The 12,524-nt window shown below is 39.9% G+C and overlaps 1 long non-coding RNA gene across 1 annotated transcript in view; it reads right to left on the bottom strand.

Moving 5' to 3' along the window:
• Positions 1-12,524, bottom strand: part of LOC113967393 — a 42,570-nt gene that overhangs the window by 6,884 nt on the left and 23,162 nt on the right. Inside the window, exon 3 of the long non-coding RNA XR_003534155.1 lies at positions 10,763-10,836. This is a non-coding gene — a long non-coding RNA (uncharacterized LOC113967393). The remainder of the gene's footprint in view (positions 1-10,762; positions 10,837-12,524) is intronic.

Consider the following 12,524-nt stretch of genomic DNA (forward strand, 5'->3'; position numbering starts at 1 on the left):
CTCAGCCCTGGCATCTGAAACTCAGCCCTGGCATCTGAAACTCAGCCCTGGCATCTGCAGCTCCCCTCGGCCTAAAGAGTTTCCTTCCTCTTGTCCCTGCACTGCAGAGCCCCAAAGAGCTGCCCTTTGCCCCTGTTTGAGGTGTCAATGTGCTGGAACCCAAGCCAGCATTGGGGGTGAACAGACACACATCCTGTGCTGGGTCACCTGGTAATTACATCTCTTTATGTATATACACAGAATATATTCCTGTATCATCTCCTCTGCCTTTTTCCTTGCTTTGCTTCAGCTGAAAGTTGTGTGTTATGCACAAAACAACTGAATCATGAATAACAAAGACATGTTCTTTAATTCCTTTAGTGGAGACCAGCAATTACTGTATACTGACTGTTCAAGGGTGTTATTTCTGTAAACAAGAAAGAAACTAAATGAGCAGAGAATTCATCATTAGGAAATGGTCTCGTGTTCAATTAATACACATTCAAGAGAGCCCCATGTGTATGTGCTCCAGTCAGTGAAGTGCTGCAGGAGAATAGGAAGAGCTCTCCCAGGGAGCAGCACACCCTGCTTTCTCTGCCATATGCCCTCTAAATATGTTCCTCTGTGTCACTGCACTCACACAACAACTCCCTGATTCTGGGCAAATTGATTCTGATACGTTCCAAACATACCATTCCTAAAGAACAGGTTTGCTCATTAAAAAGAGAAACAAACCTCCAAACCAACCAACCAAAGAGAAACACCCTTATAAGAGTGATAAGTAAATTCTGACAACAGATATATACTTTTAAATCTGGAATAATTTCATCTTTCCAAACTGTGGCCTCAACAAGGTACTGAAATACAAAGCTCAGAAAACTCCATGGGGTATGAACAGTAGCATTGATTTGGTTGAGATAGTACAGACAAGAGTTATTATAAATGTAAAGAAAGCATGACATAAATTCAGGGAAACCATAAACTGTTTTGAGGTTAACCTAAATGTGGATTAAAAAAAAAATGTGAATTTTCAAGAGAAAACTGTAATATATCACCTTTTTTTTTTCTTTTTTTTTTGTGTAAGGCTAGAGGAAGCTTAAGGAGTTCAAATAATTAATAACCTGCTGGTAAATCACAGATTTTAAATAATATACTAAAATTTATATTTATGGTGTTATTTTTTAACACTGTGCCATGAAGTTGTACAACAAATGGGATAGGAAGCTTTGCTCCTAAAAAGAGGCTTTTAAAGGCCCTCTAAATAGTCACAGAACAAGGAACCCTGATAAAGAGGAGATGGGGATATAAAGGATAGGGAAAGAAGAATTAAATGATTTCTATAAAATTCAAAGCACATTAACACATTTTAAGGGGGGAAGAATGTTATAAGAAATAATAAAGATGAACAGAGGTGAAGTAAGGTTGGATGAAGGCAAAATAGTAATAAATTAGCATCTACAGGTGATAACTAAGATTAGAAATTCAGGAGTTGAAACATTAGCAATTACTATTAGAAACTCTTTCATAACTGAAGAGGTATCAGTTGATTGGAAACCAGTGATTTGTTTCAGCTTTCTTAAAATTATTTAAAATAGCTACACATCTGCAAGTTCTGCATATCTTTAGTGTGGCTTTAGAAACACAGTTTCCAGCTTGTGTGTTGTTTATTTGCTTCCTGGAGCTAAAATGAGTCAGGACCCTTTTCCAAGCAAGTGGGGAACCTGAATTTCCAACTCCCCAGCCCCTGGATCCCAAGAACTGCCTGGGTTTGGAGCAGTTAAAGTGTCCTTGGCATCACTTTGCCCAGCCATCAACCCCAGAATCATTTGTTTTGTTTTATCTGAACGTTTGCAGTCACATCCTAATTCCTACCTGTCCTGAAAGGGGCTCTTAGAACCAGTTTTATGAACTGGCAAATGTCATTGAGTCCAGTGGGCAGAAATTAAGGGAAAAAAAGAAAGGGTGTGTCCAAATGTTTGATGTTATTTAAGAAGCAGGCTTGGAATAGACACACTCATATGACTGCACATTATGGGATGTAATAAACATTTCTTTTACAACATGAAACAATTCATTTCTAATACAGAACCCTTTTACAAATGGCTGGTTCAAAATATGAGCAGAAAAGTCTATCTGCAAATAAGATGGATAAATGAGGGAAGGGGTGAATATTCTGGGGTGGATGTGATTTATTTCCACTGTGCTCCAGAGAATCCATCAAAATCTATCACATACAGTGCTGAAAAGATGTGATCTATGTTAAGAAGATTTTAGTGTTTAGAAGGCTCAATATAAATCTTTTTGCAGAGTAAAGCAAAAGCCAAACATTGCATGTTATGGTAAAGGCACTCTGAGGAGGATTTCGGCCAAAACTTGGCAGTGACTCCTGCAAAACATCCCAACTCTTAGAAATGAATCATGTCCAGGTTAAGAAATTCAGCCATGTCCCAAATCAATGCAACTGTCTTATGTATGTTCATAACACCTCACATGGTGCAACACATTTATCTTAAATTCTAAACAAACAAGGCCTTAGTTATAAAATAATATATAATAATGAAATATTCAGTGAGCATTGATGGCATCAACAATATAGGGGGTTGCTGGAGAATTACTTCTTCCATCTTTGAAGAGTAGCTTTCTGTTCCTCAGAAAAATACACAGTTAGACAATCTGAGGCTCTTATTGTGCATATATAGATAAATGTGCTGAATACTGCACTCCTTTCAGTAAGTCTCCACCTACACTCACTGGGTTTTACCTTCTGTCTTTGGCAGCAGTGGGTCCCTGGCCTTAGCACTGCTCTGTTCTTCATACTCAAAATTTCCAAAGTAACAAAAATTCTCATTCAAACATTTTCAAGAATGTTGTCACCTTCAACAGCAGAAAATAATGTAAAATATTTCTCACTAAACTGTTCAAAGAGATAGGTATTTAAAGACTTCTTTTAGATAAAAAAGCTGTATTATGTGCAAGCTGTTTGCACACTCAGAATTGTGTTCCAGTTATTCCATGAGAACACCAAGCCTTTTTTGTTCCTCAAAATTCTGTTTAATTTTATCTGTGCAGATCTCTCCCTGGCTAGTCACACTGAAAGATCTTTTTGAGACCATTTTGAAAATGCAGCCACTAATGAGAGAGATGATTAAGAGGCCCAGTAGTTTCCTATTAGCATATGGGAAAGTGAAACAGTTTCCATGTGCACACCTATTTTTATCTGTTTCTTCTCCTGCCCTTAAAGCAGAACTATCCCGTTGGATCACCCACCTTCCGAAGGCACTGGAAAGGCAATCCAAGGTGGGAATTATCCTGGGATTGCTGAGGGAGCTGCCCAGGGAGGTGGTGGCTCATCTGCACATTATCTTTGTGCTGCTGTCTCATAGGAGGAGAGTTGTGTTACTGACACCTCTGAATTTAAATTGGGATCCTTTTTGTCAAATTCTTTGATGATATTTCAACACTTCCTGTAAATAAAGATGTGTACAAAGATGCCATATCTTGGTAAGTACATTTACTGCTAAGTGTTGTATGTTAAGAATCCCCTCCAAGTTCATCCATTTAGCTTTTGGCTCTGAGCCTATCACAAATAAAGTGCATTTGACAATTGCTTTTGAATATTCAATGCAGCACATCAGGCTTAATCTCCAGCCTCCAAGGTTAAATCTGCTAACAATTTCTTATTAGGCACAAGACAAAAAAAGTAAACAAATCCATCTTCCATTGGGCTTCTGCACTTTATTTTTTTCTTTTTTACTGACAGAGACTGTCCACTGCTTAGGAGAATGAACAGATTCAATAGCAGTGACAATCTAAAATTTCAAACAAGGTTAATCTTGGGTTCACCTTAGAGAAGACATTACTTATTCTTCAACACAGCAAAATTACAACCATTTCCAAAACAACAGGCAGACCAAAAACACCAAATTCAGAAGTACTGGCTTTGAATTTCTTGTCTTTAGGTCGACCTAGAATAGTCCTTCAGCCCCATCTGGGCTGGATGGGCCCAGCAACATCAGGAGAACTTGGGGATGGAAGAATGGGAACAACCTTGTGCAGCCAGAGGGACAAAAGGTGTTTTCAAAGCACAGGAAACTGCTGTTCTGGACTTTGCTGGTCTTTGAAATACAACTATCCTGCCCATTTCTGTCACCAGGAACAAACAGGCAGCACTCCCCACCTCCAGGGCCTGGAAGGGCAAATAAGGAATCCATCCCTCAAAATAAGGAATCCATTGGCTGGCAAGAAAAGCATAAGAAAAAGAAGGTTGCAGAATCAGGGGATTCTAAAGAGCAGAATATTAGAAGTTCCAAATTTATGACAGTACTAGAAAGAGACAACTTCATTTCAGTGATCAGGTGAAGGTAGAAATTAAATTAATAAAAAAAGTGAAGGAGATGGTAAGTAATATAAATTAAAAGTTATGAAAGTAATATAAATTAAAAGTTATGACGCATGGAAAATTGATCAGATAAAGTAGAGATAGTGTCTTTAGCCCAGCAAATCTCAAGATATTTAAGCATAGTCTTAATTTTCAGGTTTGATATTAGGATTAGTGGCACAAAGGACTTTTAATAAGCTCTATTTTTCATGTTGAAATAAGAAATATCATAATCTCAATACACTGTCTCAGTTTAAGTTTCGAATCCTCTCTCAGAAAGTTGGACTGCTCAGATTGAATCAATTCTGTCATTTTTAATTTGTAATAGATTTTTGAGGTTTTTTTTTCATGAAAAGTTTAAACTCCATAGAAAGGAGAAAAAAATAGAATAGTATATATATAATACCAAACCATATAATTCATAGCATAGTAATTAGAGATACAATTTAAAAAAGTACAAACAATAATGCTTTATATGAAAAACAAACAAACCAACCCCCCAGGATAAGTTGTTGCACAGGAAGATGAGAAAATAATCTGTTGTCAGTGAATTATTAGGAAGGATGTTAAGGGAAAACTTACCAAGGATAAACATTATAAAACTCAGAAAACCTTGGGGAAAAAAAAGAAAGAGAAAAAAGCCCAAAAACCACAAACAGAAAACCCACAAAGAGCAGTAAAGGAGAGGAGCTGAGGAAATCTCCTCTCTCCTAATGTTCATTTTCCAATAAATCATGGAAAACTGGAGTAACTCCAGGAGATTAAAAGAGAGGCAATGTTGTGCCCATACACAAAAGGCCAAGAGGGATGAATCAGGTAACCACAGGCCAGATGCCCAACTTCAGTTCTTGGCAGCAGAACACAAAGCTGCTGCAACAGCCTGGCACATTGAAGTGTAGAAGAACACTTGATTCCCAGCTAAATGATTTTAAAGACTGTTGGTCTGGACTAAAATCTTGATTTTATTCTTTCAAAAGATTATAAGTTTTTTGATGAAGGTAATCACCTATGTGTAATAAATGTAATTTTTTGTGAGACATAAGTACAGTTAGTGTTGTACTCCATCCCTGCAGAAAAAGGCAGCTGATTACTCTGGAGGCCAACCCTTCAATTCCTGGGGTTTCCTGCTTTCAAAGAATGAAAGAGGGATGTAGCTCCAGCCAAGCTGTGAGGGTGGAGCAGCCCTGCAGGTATCAGGGTCTGGGGTCTGTGCTTCCCCTCTGACTGCTCAGCTGGGGAGAAAAGTTGTAAGAAATAACAGGGAAGTTTGCATTCATTTTTCACACAATAAATAATTATTTAAAAAGTTGCAAAGAAAATTCTTATTCAGAGCTTTGCTCAGAATGTTTTTGACCACCTTGAAACAGGAAGCAAGAGGAGACTTCTATGGGCAACACCAGTGCACAGGGAAACTACATTATGGCCATGACTTTCTGAAGATTTTCTTGAGACAATGATTTTTGCTTTATGCCATATAATTTGCTTTTTTCAAAAGTAACAGAGACAATTTGACATAAGGAGGCCTTAGTCACCAACAAATTTTTGGTTGAAAACAAAAGATGTCTTCCTGCACTGCTGAAAAAATGTAGGCAGAGCACAGTGAAGGATATTGAGGCCCCACTCTGCAGCCCAGCAGTGGTCCTGGAGTCATCAATGGGACCAGGACAGGCCAGTAAGTCATTTTGATATAAACTCTTAAGACAGAAAAAAGGTGAAAAATATAAGCAGCTCAAAGGATGTGAATTCCTTCTATTCCTCTGACAATAGAGAATATTATATTCCATAACAATAAATAGTTTCTTAAATAGATCTCTTCTGTTTTCAGTATGGGGTTTGGATTTTTGGGGGGCTTTTTTTAGTTTAGGGTTTTGTGGGGTTTTTTTGCTCCTTCCTCTCAGAAACAAGTCCTATAATAGATATCACCAGAAAAAAAACAAAAATCAAGGAATAGCTCCAGACATGAAATGAAGACTTAAAGTGTCCGTGGGGAGGAAAAAAATACCCCCCAAAAAAACCAACAGAAAAGAAGATAAACCCCCCAAAGCACTGTGGTTTCTACAAGGATGAAATTTTCAATCCATTCTCGTTCCAGTCAAACTTCCCAAGGCACTGCAGATGTGCCTCCTCACGGGGCTCCCTTCAAAAATAAAGGAGCCTTAAACCCTGAATCGCTCTGTGCTCGTTCCTTGTGCAGCCCAGGAGGTGTCTGGCACTCGAACCTGCCCCGACTCTCCCGATCCACCGGAGCTGCTCCGATCCCAAATCCCCCCGGCAGTTTCCAAGGAAACCGGCGGAGATGCCGGAATGGGCTGAAGGCGGGGGGAAATCACAGAACCGCTGCTGCGCGGCCACTTTGTCAGTACTTTGAATGGGGGATTATAAAATGCTAAAAAACTAAATTAGTATTGACAGAACCTGCAGCCAAAAGCGAAGCGGAATGAAAAGGCGGTGATGAAGCACTGCTGGCTGCAGGGACTGGGAGCTGCGTGGGGAGCCCTCCCTGCCCTGCCCAGCCCCGGGGAATGAGAGCTGCAGCTCATTAACAACTGAGGAACCTCCTCTGCTTCGGCCCTGCAAACACTTCAGTCAATTATATTTGTTTGTGGACTGCCTTTATCGTGAGCCAGTATGACACGCTGATTTTTACAACAGATTTATGCTAGAACTTTTAGTTGTCAGCCAAAAAAAAAGGAGGAGTCATCAAATTACTCATTAGAAAAACTCTCCCTCCCCTCTCTTTTCTCACCCCAGCCTGTCACTCAAAGCAGAATATCCACAGGAAAAGATGTTGGGATTTTTGTTTGGCTTTTTCCCCTTCATGCTGACACTAGAATTTCAGGTCCTAGGTTTTTTAAATTAAAATGGCTCAGAAAATCATGATCTTAGCAAACTGAATCTGAGAGCCAAACTGAGCTTCTGTTACTTAAAGGTTTAAAATTGGGCTTTAGGAGCACAGGGGTTCTGTGACAGTAGCACTGGGCATCGTACATACATATAATGGGACATTTTTCAATGGCTTTTATTAAAAATAAAGCACTTATACTGGATAATGGGCTCTGGCACAGGAATGTTTTCCTCAGAGACATCTTGTCACAGCTTCTCTAATGGTGAAGTTCTCCTGATCAGGTTGTCAGAGACATTTCTTAGTGCAAAGAGTGGACAGACATCACTCTCCCCAGAATCTACCATCACGAGGATTCATTCCTCTTGTGAATTCATCAAAACCCAAATCTTTGATCTCCAGAAAAGAGGAATGTTTTCTGCATCAGCAAAAAGGTGCTTTATCTACAAGGCTGCCTTCTCCAAAAAACCCCCAACCAACCCCACACTCAAACCCAGCAAACACCAAAGCAGAAACCCCCAAACCAACACCCCCAGCAGCCCCCAGCCCCTGGAGGGTTTCCCTCTGAGCTCTGACTGTCTTGTCTTGCAGGGCAGTTCCTCAGTGCATCTCCCTGTTCACCAAGACAAGGCCTCCTGAAGGCCTTTCATTGTCTCTCCTAAAGTGTGGGATGACACGAGCTGTCCATGGTGCTGCAGAACTGACTCTGCAGCCTCACAGACTCCTCTGAGTGTTTTGAAATGTGTTACAGACTCAAATGATTTGAACGATTTTAGCCAAACTGGTTAGGTTATTAAATGGAACAACTGTGCAGTAACTGCTAAATATTTTTAAATGCAATAATACTTTTCAGTTATTGAAAAATGTAACGCTAGCACTGTCTAAGATAACCAAATATGTGAGCATCAGAGGAGATCAGAAGTTGGCAATCAAGTCTTAATTTTAATTACATGTACTTCCTATTAAATCTTGCTGTAAGATAAAATGGTTTCAGAACATAACCCTAATTCATTTATATTCTACAACCCTTGTGAAAAAAGAGGCACAGTGAAATCAACTTCCTACACTATTTAATAAACAGCTTTGTAAATAAAGTGAAGGCCCAAGTTTGAAAGCAAGGTGCAAGCCATGACACTGCAATAATCTTTGCTTGCACATGCAGACAGGAGAACTACATGCTTAGCCATCTGTCTGCAGAAATAGCAGCTTTTATTCTTTGACTCAGAAAATACAGTTCTGAAATCGTACCCTGAAACTTCATAGACTACAATAAAAAGTAAGATTTGTTTTTATAGTCCTCCTACTATATAGTGGTAAACAATAACAACATTTCTTGGAAATATAAGGATGCAATGCTTCTAGCCTGCCCATTTGCTTTCCATCTTCCCATCTATTCAGATTGCATGGGGCGGGAGAAAGAATGTGTTTATTAAGAATTTGTATGAGAACAGATTGACCCAAATGTCTGTTACCAAAATAGATTATATTAGCTAGAATGGAGCGTGGTGCTTCCATGCAATCAGCAGCAGCCTTATGAAAATGTCAACTCTTATATATACATTCTGATGCAGGATAAGTCAAATTCTTTTTCAACTCTGTAGAATAAGTACATTAGAAATCCTGAGCTTTGTCCTAAGAGCACAGAATATCACTCTCCTAGAAATCCTGTCCTTGCAATCAGTTCCTTTCAATGCTGAGTCTTATTTATCACTCTTGTAGAGCACCAAAATAAACTGAGCTGTTTCAGACAGTCCTTTCCAGTCATGACTCACCCAGATTAGCAGACAGGCTCTGACAGACCAGCCCAGAGCTCCTCCTGTCTGCTCAGATCCCCCAGATGGGACAGTCCAGCAGCTCCTTCTGGAGCTTTAGGACAATGTACTGTTGCCCTGTAGATTGCAAAGGACAGGACAAGTCTTTGCCCTGCAAACCACTGCAGTGCTTCCATTGCATCTGCCAGGTCAGAAGGACACCCTGGGCACCAAAGGCCCCAGGACACTGCAGGCTGTGAGGGTGTTAAACCTGCAACGTGCTGCAATCTGCTCAAACCAGACGTGCAACTTGCTGGATTCCACCTGAATATTTTCCTTAACCATTTGCCATCTAGGTTTTTGTTTAAATGCATCCCTGTAAGGGCATGAGGGAGAGAGAAAGGCCTATTTTAGTCTCAATAAGTTACAGCTATTTCTCTTATCCAGAGTCTTCTAATAATTCACTAAACAAGAGCTGCAAGAGCTGCAAGGTCTGGATTAGCTAAAAAGTTACTGCAGAGTTGAGTGTCATCTTATTAATAATGATCTCCAGAATGTTTCACAGTGCCACAGAATCATTTGGTAAACCAGTAAATTGTCAATCAATTCATGTTAAAAAAAATATAGCAGCAGAAGAAACCAAACAAATAAGAAGAGAATCTCTCCACTCCTAGTTTGCAATTGGTAAACCATTTACAACTCTTTATTTATGTGCAAGTGATCAATGTATTATTATTTCTTCTAATAATGCATTTTGCAAGTCATGACTATAATCAGCTTCTGGTTTATATATTTGTATGCAGGAAAAATCCCTACTGGCTCACTTATGAACTAGTCAGTGCTGTTGCTTTATGTGTTCACCCTTTACACCTTTCAGTTAATTTAGCTACATCACTGAAGTTACTTGTTAGCACTTTCTTTTTCTGAAGAGATTATCCCAAAACCCACTGGGAAGAATCCAAGTATCTATTGGGTGTACTCACCTGCTTGCAAATTTATGTGCTGCCTTTTCATTAATAATCTTGCAAACAGGATTTCCTTGCTGAAATGCAAGTACCAACAAGCCATGGAGAATGATCTGTGTTTTATATGAAATTATATCTTAAACACCCTTAAAGATTAATAATAAAGAGACCTCTCTAGCTGAAACTCAATATTAAAGTGTTGACACTAAGGCTACGAGTTTGTTCTTTATAGGAATTGGTTCATTATAAGAAGAGGCACCTAAAAACTGAATCAGTAGCATTGGCCTGAGACCACACCAGCACTCTCACTGCCCTCATCCCCCATCCTGTGTCCCTTCCTCAGAGTGCAGGTGTGTATTTGGGATGGAGCCAGGCATACATTGCACACAGATTGAACACATTCCATGATGCATCTGGAACCCTGTTCCATGCATGCAGTGGAATAATATCAAACAAAACTAATGGTAAATCCACTGGGACTAGAAAGGAAAACCCCTGTCCACTGTCCTCAGTGTGCTGTTACCCATCAGGGGAACAGGCTGGACAGGAAGGGGTTTCCCATTGGGTTGGTTTTGTGAGTAATCTGTTAAATAAACCCACTCTATTCTTTGGATACTTGTTTTAGAGCAGAAACATTGCAGTGGGGGCTTTACTCCTCCCTAGTCCATACTGCTGTGGAAGCTCAAAAAAGTAGAAAAGCTTAATATACATATTATATAAAAACAAACAAACAAAAGAAACAAACAAACAAAAAGCACAAACAAAAAAGCACTAATTTATGTTTTCCACTCTGCAGGAGTTTGTTACTTAAAAAACACTGTTTCTTCAAGGAAACAGCTATACTTACTTTGATTTATGACTTTTTAATTTTACAAAATATTAGAATTGGTCTTCAGCCAGGAACGTTTAATAGTTTAATTTCTGACAGAGAGAAAAAGAAATGAGAAAAAGGAAAGCTGATGAAAGTACTACGGTTGTGGTTACATTCCTCACAAAATTAATTATGTTAGTGAAAAGTAATATGCACAGATGTTTCTAACAGGTCACACTAACTAAATGTCATAAACAATTTCAATATCCCCATTGAACAATAGTGTCCAAGGTTGAAATTCCTACTAATTTGAGGATTAGCCTTAAAAATTTGGCTCTCTTTCAGTAGCAGAAAACAGAAGTCTGCCTATAGCTTTAACAGGATTTTCAACTGCCTTTGGGCCAGATATTTAAAGTGCCTAAAGATGAAGAAGATACATATGGGATTTACAGAAGTGACTAAGTGAAATTCAGTGGGAAGTAGATACTGCTGCCTAAATTGCCTTTAAATAATTCTGTTAAACATCTGACTGCACCGTCAAAGCACCTAAATAGAGCCTTCTTTGGGAGCAGCTCTTGTCTCCAGCACTGCTGGACAACATGCCCAGTGGTTACTGATCTTTTTTTTGTTTGTAAATCACACCAACTCTGAGATGTTAAGAAGCAATGGGTTATTTGGAAATATTATTTGAAGTGACTAAAAAGTCTCGTGTCTTGCAACCCAGGAGCCATAATTCCATTGCAGCCTCTCGAAATCAAACCCAGAATGTTCTCAAATTTTACTATAGAGCCTTCACTGTACAAAATGAATTTTTCATTTAGCTTCACTACTTTTAAAATAAAATGCCTTTTGCAATGATTTGATTACAGTCATTTCATCATCACTTTCTTGTGATCATGTTATACCAAATGATGTCCCCGGGGGGAAAAACAGAAGAAAAAAGGAAGAGGTGACACTATCACAACACACATATCTGAGAGCAATTTACTTCTAGATTTCTTAATTCAGATTCAATTTAAAAACTAATAAGTTATTTTTAATGGAGGTCTTCTTTAAATAAAGAAATCTGAATTGTCAAGTCTCTTTCTGCCCCATTAATGCATTTTTAGAATTTAAAATCTTTAATTCCCTCGAGAATAAAATTTCAGTGCCTAGACTGTATTGTCTGACAAACCCGACAAATTTACCACTTGGAAGAGCTCAGAAGAGACCGTGAGCTCGAGGTCCTGAGGCTGAGAACAGTCGGTGTGTCCTGCTGGGGCAGCCCTGGGCACACTGTCCCTGCAGGGCAGTGCCACCTCCTTCCCCCCAGCAGATGGAGACAGGAAAACAAGGGAAAACAAGGCCAAGGGAGGCGGCACAACCCCTGCCCGGCTCCCAGCCCCGCGCTGTGTCCGGGGATCCGCATCTGTCACAGCCCGGCCACAGAGGGGCTGCGGTGCTGGGGGTTCTGAGAACCCTTCCTGTCCCTCCGAGCACATTCCATAGGGATGCTTTGGAACTGGGAGGGAGCACCGGGACCCAAACAGGGCTCGTTGCTCCTCTGTCATTGCTACAGCCCAGTGCTCTCCCATTCCTCTGCAATTCCAGTCTCGGCTCTGCTCTGGGACACTGTTATTGTTTCCCCTTGGTCAGAACCAGAGTCCAGCACTGACTGCAGGGATGTTCTTTGGGGCACTGCAGCCACCTCCTGCAGCCTGGCAGCACCCACATGTGCCAGGGACATCCCAGGGCTGGGGAGGAAGGTTGAGTTTCACACACAGTTTCACTGATGTCAGGATGAACTGTTGATGCAGTA

Source organism: Neopelma chrysocephalum, unplaced genomic scaffold, assembly GCF_003984885.1.
Source record: "Neopelma chrysocephalum unplaced genomic scaffold, ASM398488v2 Primary Assembly neopelma1_63, whole genome shotgun sequence".
Lineage (NCBI taxonomy): Eukaryota > Metazoa > Chordata > Aves > Passeriformes > Pipridae > Neopelma > Neopelma chrysocephalum.